At 31.5% G+C, this 8,425-nt stretch overlaps 1 long non-coding RNA gene across 1 annotated transcript; it reads right to left on the minus strand.

Moving 5' to 3' along the window:
• On the minus strand, positions 1–5,178 carry LOC117314785. The gene is made up of 3 exons (XR_004529604.1): positions 5,048–5,178; positions 1,526–1,750; positions 1–212 (listed from the first exon to the last, which is right to left on the minus strand). It is a non-coding gene; the product is annotated as an uncharacterized LOC117314785 (long non-coding RNA).
• Positions 5,179–8,425: the final 3,247 nt, after the last annotated feature.

Below are 8,425 nucleotides of genomic sequence, written 5' to 3' on the forward strand. Positions count from 1 at the left end.
TAGCCGTCATAATACCTTTATTTAATATAAATGTTTTAACAGATAATATCAGTTATTGTATAACGTAATGACACACATCCTGAATGCACTGTTAAATGATTTACAGTCATGCTGGACTGAGCTCATATCATCTGCCTCCAAATTGGTTGAAGCAAAAGTAGACCCCAGCCAAGAATCATCCCATTAAATTCCGTCAGCTTCGAGCCTGGTATCTGTTAAAACATACAATCAACAGAAGGTATTTTAATTAAGATAATGCGACATTTCATTTCATTTCGATAAATGAATAATATAGAAAATAACAAAGTACTAAAATATCTTTAATTATGTGCAATCTTTCATTAAATCAAGCTGAAGATTTTGTTTTCTTTTTCTGTAGAAATATGCATATTTTCATTATATTACTAGTCTTTTATATGTAAAGGTATATTGGGAGAATGCGGAGATAATTTTTATAACTTTTTCCAATGCCTTTTTTATTTTGTTATCGACGTTGAATTTGTTTAAATTCAAATTGAATACTTGATCTCTTTTTATATCACGTCAAACGTTGTATATGATTATATCTCAAAATTGTTCCTTAACATGTTCTAATATCTATATGCTTTTTGGTTCATATTATTTTGCTGAATTGAGTTACAAATATCTTGTGCGTTTTGCGAAAATATTTGTCGCTATTTATAAGATTCACGAAACATTTTGAAGAATTTATCCCAGTATTGTATCATTTTCTTTTCTTTCCCTTTTTTATGAAAATAAAACGCTAGCATGATTTTAGTGTGTAGTACTATAAAATAGCATATTTCTCTAGACGTGTAATGTAAGCAATGTAGTGTAGTCTAAAAGCTTAATGGCAGTTGATAACTCCAATATTCGGCATATAGACTGTATTCATTAATCAACAAAAGGTAATTTATGTCATTTATACAATCCTTCAAGAAAATCTTCTAATATTGGCAATGAAATTAATTCGTCGTTGCAGGATTGCATATAATGGTTTCTTTCTTTCGTTTAACTCGGCAGTGAATTTAACATACCGTTTTTGTTTTGGTTTTTTTTGGGGGGTTTTTTTGTGAGAATATAGCTCAGATCCTTAGCTTTTAAGATAAACATGCTTATTTTCTCACAATTGTCAATTGATGTAATCATCAACAGTTTACACCTTATCATATTTAATGAATGCATAGAATTCTTATTTACAGCCACCCAATCTGATTAAAATTAGACTTGCTATTTCCATTCCTCTACGATACTCTGCGATACACTGCAATACTCTCTTGTATTGCAGTAGTCTAATTTTAATTAGATTGACAGACACCGTATCAAATCAAATTTCCACTCGTTTAATGTTAACTACATGAAAACGAAGGTAAGTATACCTATTTACGACAATTTACCAATTGTATGTCCTCAGGTGGTCTAATTGCGTATTATGTTATACTGGGAGGCATTCTTATTTTGTACAGATTGTAAACATAATTACTACAAATTAATACAGGGAACGTCTTATTTTTATAGCACTTACTGTTAAAGTATCACTTCCCCCATTTGTATTCAAGACTGTTCGGTTCTGTCGTCGGATACATAGAAGTGGGAAAGAATTCAGGGAAGGGAAAGAAGAAGATTCTTAGCGGAGGGCAGCATCTTTTCTCATCCGAGTCACATGTACCTCGGTCGGCTTCTTCTATCCATTTCGATGGACAACCATTTTCATCAGAAAAGCAGTCACATCCCTGGTAATAAGGGGCTCCTGTAAAAGACAAATTGTTACTGTAAAAGTTTGGCTTTTAAGGAGGTTGAATTGTTAGCTTTTACCGAAGATATTAAAGGGGAAATTATGAAGTTTTCGAGGGAATTGCGTAACAGAATTCAATTTTCTGTATACTGTTTACTTTCAATGTATTTACATTTTGCGATCTTAGGCTGTCATCAAGAAACAGTGAATGATGATAAAGAAAAAGGAAGAAGCTCTTACAAAATGAACAAATAATTGATAATAGCTTTTACACTATCAGGTTACGTTGGTATTTTATCTTCATATCATATGCCGTTATTATGAAAACTGTGAATGGCCTTTGATTAAGAACAATATGGGCGGTATGTTTTATGTATATTATTACAGCACATTCAGTATGTTGTGTTATTTGAGACAATATTGCAAAGGTCATTTATACAAATGTAATTGGACAACAGAAAAAGCCTGTTATAAGTACACTTGCATGAGATTTAAATATCAATGAGACATTAATAGCATGGAATAATTAACTAAATGACCAACATTGTTAGAAATTTAAATACGAAATATCTATACCGATTGCGACAGCTATAGGTCATCTAGTCACTCTCAAATTTATTACGAGGAAATTACCAGCTGATTATTTCATTAAATCGTTGATAAGCGTGTGGTTAAACCCGGATATAATGCACGCGATATATTTGCATTATTCAATTACTTTGTAACAAAAAAAGCCACTTGATCTGTATAAAACCATACCATTGTCAATATCGCGGTTATCTGCATAAAAATGAGCTGTCTGGATAACGTATCAAAATAACAAATTAATACTTTTTTTGAATTATGCAGTGTCTGTATACTCTGGGCATATCCTGTATGCAGTTTATTTCAGTTCGGGAACACTTTGAATTTTGTTTTTTGTTTTTGTTTTTTTTTCTTTTCTGAACTTTAATAGTTTGACTTATGTTATGTTAAACACGATCCCATTGTTCGGGAACATTTAGAATTTAAGGGAGTACATTTCTCAACGAACAAGTAAAGCGAAAATGCTCTTATTATTGTTTCGATCAATGCTTATCACAGGAAAATGTTTTAATATGGAATGATTTTTTTTCTTATTTGCAATATTTGTGACTAGTGTTATGTAAAAAAACGATCCCATAGGGTCAATATACAAGGAACCTGCCTTGATTATCTCCGAGTCTGGAAAATATGACTACAAGGAGACTTTTGGGCAGTCTTTATTACTGGAACATGCTGACGTCAGGGATTAAAGACAACTATAAATATGTATTACGTAATTAATTGGTTCATATCTTGTCCTTCGCTTCTAGGTAATTTGTTATACAATGTATATATAATATACATACAAAATGTAAATGTCCTTGTCACGCCATTGTTTCCTTACATAACATTAATTTACAAATTGTTACATATTTCTTGACAATAATTCAGAGAATTTTGAAGCATCAACGAATTAACGGACATATTTATTTCAAACTTTTGCCAATATTAACAGCCCGTTGAGAAGTTAATGTTACCTTATCAAGTTCGATATGCTCATTAGAATAGTTGGCAATTTGAACGAGACTTAAGCTTAAAGTTTACTTTGTTTCTTCCCTAAGACTTAGACTTCCATGGCGGCTGTCGTCGATGAAACCAAAAACGCTTACGATTTTAGAACGCATGGTCTTATTCGCCTTTTGATCTGTCAAGGGTCCATACAAATCTTTGCTATGTTCATATTATGCTCTCGCTTTATTAAACTATTTTGAAATGTAGAATTATGGTTTCGTTTTAAATTGAATTTAAATGAACAATAGTAATTTCATACAATGTATAGAAATGATAATGGAATTTTATTAATGGAAGATTGTAAGCAATTCGTTCTTGTGAACGAAAAGATATCACATTTTGGAGCTCTTTTGTATCTCGATGTAAATCGATACATAAGAAAGCTATTTCAGGAGTCTGACAATTCCAAAGTATCACCTCTGTTGGTATTTTAACTTCTATCATAGCAATATGGTTAAAGTAATATTTTTTAAAAGTGAATTAAATAGGAATTGTTTTGTGTAATGGTTTCATCTAATGCTCATTATATCAATATATGGTTTCATTCAAAATATTGATATCAAACTAAATGTTTTTAAAAGCCGATAGCCGTTTTGATTTGAAAATTTCTTTTTGTTTTCACTTGATCGAATGTTTTAATTGAAACTTAATGATGCTGATACTTTATCATTACCGACGGACCATCTTACGTTTGTGTATCTAATTAATTATCATTGGCGATATACAGACGGAAATATATATCATATATCTAGATATCAAAATCTATAATGAGATACAAGTTTAGCTTTCGGTAAAATGATATAAGTAAGAAATATGGAAGCATACTTCATAATACATGTAGATGGAATATATTTTTTATTCTGATATGAATTTTCGCTGAACCGTCGGTAATGATGAAATTCAAATTCCTTAGGACATTGCTGAGATGCTAATTCCTGATGGGTAACACAAGTTTTGATGTGTCTCACTCATTAGGACAGCATTAACAAGACATGTCGACAGGCGGTATAATTTGTCAACTCGAGTAGCACACGGAAACTATGTAGGACATTTGTAAGCCCAGCAATGGTTCTGTGTTGTATTACAATTATCTTTATCAGTGATGAAATAACTCATTGTAAAATAAATAGATGTTTCAGAATTTTCTTGAATTTCGGTGAAAATATAAACAGATTTTTGTATGGGAAAAATAATTTCGTTTTATCAAGCTGTTAATTTGAAATTATAAAAAGACCAAGATAATGCAGTTATACGTGTTCAGTTTGTTTCCATTTAAACTGTTATGAGCATTATTGCTATAAGTAAGTTATATACTCTGCAAATAAGCACATTAATTTACTCAAAATCTGGAAAATCTTCTCTCTTTTTTTAAATTATAATGTCATCCGATATCCAAAATGTACAGATTTATACAATTATTGGGTAAGTATCGACCCATTTTAATATTTATTTAAATTTTGATTTGCCCTTCTGGATTTCAATCTATTTTTCGGCATTTACGTATAACTAAACGTTTTTATTAACCATTTTACTAACCTCGAAATATAGGTTCCATTATTTATTTATTCATTTTTATCCCTAATGAAACCAATATAATCTAACATGAAATATTATGTAGCAAAGCTTATTGCATGCTGAGACATTTTTTTTACAAACATAATGAAAAAAGCGTATAGAAAAATAATATGATACAACATGATAATTGTATATATATGATATTATGCAATATGAGTTTACCTTCTATGGTGGAGATTAAAACCAGCATCAGCAGAGCGGACACAAAGACCGGTAGGACTGACGCCATTCTGCGAGCTTGGTCACCACGAGAGCTTAAGTAACAATAACGTCTAACATGCGAGACGACACTTTATATCCCTTTAATGATTAATTATAATAGGTGTAATTAATAACTTACATCAGTGCCACGCTACTATAAGTCAGTGATGTTAATTAAAATTAATTATGAACGAAACACTTATAATAACTGTACCTATTGTTAACGACAACATGTTTTTTGTCAATAATAGCATTGTCATAGTAGTCAAATTAACAGGTAACATTCATATGATTGATGGAGTGCTCTTACGAAACTTTCTGGTGATTTGTTGTCACTAAAGGTAATTTGGACATATTATAATTTGTTTGTGGTAGGTAAAACCATACAAATAGAACTAAGACTCATCACAGATTTACAACACATGATGATAGAAATGGATGTATGTCCTAAAGAGTACCAGGCATATACATATTATACTACAATGTGGAAATACACGTACCTTAACATCAATGTAAATAATGCGGAACTGCCACAATTTACTGCATTATGGACCATAAACGAGGGGTATAAAATTGTCATACGAGCAATGTGTGTTTAATGCATACCGTTTCAGTGCAATTTTACATTCTCTTAAATGTTTTTCACGCTAATAGCATTCCAATATTCATTATAAAGACAGACATTTGTAGATGAAAAATTACATTTTAATTTTCTCTTGACTATATTTATAAAGAGGTTACACAATGAGTAGGCGTTGCATATGGTATTTCTTTCACTGGAGTAAGTTATTTTTCAAAACTTAAAAAAACTCAAGTTTTAACCATATACAACAACAATAAATTTGTGTGACCTGTTTCTACCACATTAGTTATTTTGAGGATAGATTGTTAAATGTGTCAATATGACATCTTTTTACAGTGACAGCTGGAGTGTAAGGAAATGGTCTAAAGTGAAATGCCGCTTATTTATATGCAAATCTGACAATTTCGAAAATGTGTGGAAATATTACAATTTATTACAAATCCTAACAACTGATGAGCATTTCAATCTTTTTAAGGCCATAAATTGATAGAAATCTATATTTGTTTTTCAAATATGACAAACGAAATACAACTGCGAACTGCTTCTTGTGCATTATCATTTCCGGGACGTTCTGAAGCCGCCTTCAAGCTTTAGCCGATCAAAACGCATTGCACCACGTGATTAAAAAAATAGTTCCGGTCAAAGGTCACCGTGTCAACCAATCAAAACACATTAAGAGTTTATAACACGTGCGGTATAAACTGAATGTCATTCAACAGCCTTGGGAATTGAATAACACCTATAATTGTGTAAGATAGAGTATAATCAACCTATTTTTATTGACAAATTTGAAACAGGTTTCTATTCTAAATGGTCTGTTATCCAGGTAAATCACCTTGTGTAATGTACCGTTAAGTGTTTTCGTTGGCTGCACCAGTCATTTCGAATGATTACTCTCCTAGATATTGACATAATTGAAATAAATCGAGGGAGTAATATATTTATTTTGATAAACAGCCTAAAAGAGATTACTATGACGTCATATTCGTTTATAAAAGGTAATGAAACGATATGCTAGGCATGTTAGGATTTAGTAAGGCAGTTTTTTTATACATAAAACCAAATCATATTTACTCTGTTTATCATAGAAATCAATCGCGATATTCGTTTTGTAGAAATTCTGTATACATATTGATCGAGCAACATTGATTTAAAGGTTTCCTGATTGCGTCGTAAATGGTTGCACTTACGAAATTCACTACTAACAGATGTTATGTAGCTATGTCTGACTTTTCATGCATATCAATACTGTGAAATATATGTGTAGTATTTTTAAGTAGGGGAATGTCTTTTCCTGGTTTACTTCTAGGTAAATATTGCTTGCATCGTGCGTCTTTGTTGGCAATACTTAAACTGCACAATTTTATATAGGTTGGTGGTATTTTCACCAATATGGTTGACCGAAGTGATCATAGTTAAATATCTGGATGTTGGCACTACTTTGAAAGAAAAACCATATGAAGGGTTTTAAAAAGGTACTGAACAGTCAGAAATTTTTCCTAAATATCCGTTTACACAATTGTTTAAAAACAAAACACCAAAAAAAAAACCAACACCAAAACAAACCACCAAAAAACCACCAAAAAACAAACAAAAAAACACAAAAAAAGCACTTTTGCATGTGAGTCTAGATGCAATATGCGGTGAATCATGAATTTTAACAACACAGCAATTTCGCCCTTTTTAGACTCTTCTGTGATGCTAGATCTCCAACGGCTGGGAATTCAGAAGGGCAAACAGGGAATTAAAATCTACACAATTAACGTATTTGTGTTCCGCTTATGAAGTCTACCTGCAATTTATAATGTGTTGCTAGAAAGGCTCTGTAAAAGGACACACAAGTGTGGACACCACTTGAAAATAATAATTCATTACCTGTAAAATGATTCATCCAACTGTTTCGCCCTTCTAGATAAATCAACTGTGATTTAAAAGAAGATCGGCATTTAAAATTAACCATAAGTGTAACAATATCGAATGTATCCAATTATCTATCAATACCAGATATTTTGATACATAACCTAAGCGTGAATATCCTGGAAGCGACTATTACCCAGCAGTATAGCAATAAGATGGTACACGAAAACATCGCACAGTTTGCAATTATGTTTATGATAAATGTATTTGTAAAGTGTCGTTTGTATGCGTTGTGGCAGTTTCCTTTCTTTATGGCTTGTAATTTCCATGGATGTCATTGCCTCATAAACAATCTTCCAACATTTATTTACACAGCAAAATTCTGTGATATTTTGCTTAGTATGCACATTAAGAAACAAAAAGATTAATTATACATATAATATCATTGAAATGAAATTTGTCCTTTTTATTGTTATACACATAAAAATGTTGTTTTATTTTAAAAATAATCTGTTTTAATTTACGGGAAATTAATGTTTTCTGAAATTGTAATTTAAACTCAAGCATTGTTTGCTTAAACTACCAAACTAACGAGTTTATACAATGCTATTCTATGGAAGTATTTGCTCCATTCAGTCCGTATTTAATTGATTCCATCAGATATCTTTATCTCGAGCTCTGATAACTCGAAGACCATGCTTAACTCGAAGTAAACATTCACTTCCGATGGTATAATTCTATGTAAAGTATACTCGATTACCTGGAACACTCGGGCTATATCGAAGGTTTTAATGCCCCTCCATTGACTTCGAGATAATGAAGTTCGACTTTATCAATAATAAAGGAGTTTGGGAGCCAAACCCAATTATCCAGCGGATATTAATACCTCTGTTTCGAAA

This window comes from Pecten maximus, chromosome 16, assembly GCF_902652985.1.
Source record: "Pecten maximus chromosome 16, xPecMax1.1, whole genome shotgun sequence".
Classification (NCBI taxonomy): Eukaryota; Metazoa; Mollusca; class Bivalvia; order Pectinida; family Pectinidae; genus Pecten; species Pecten maximus.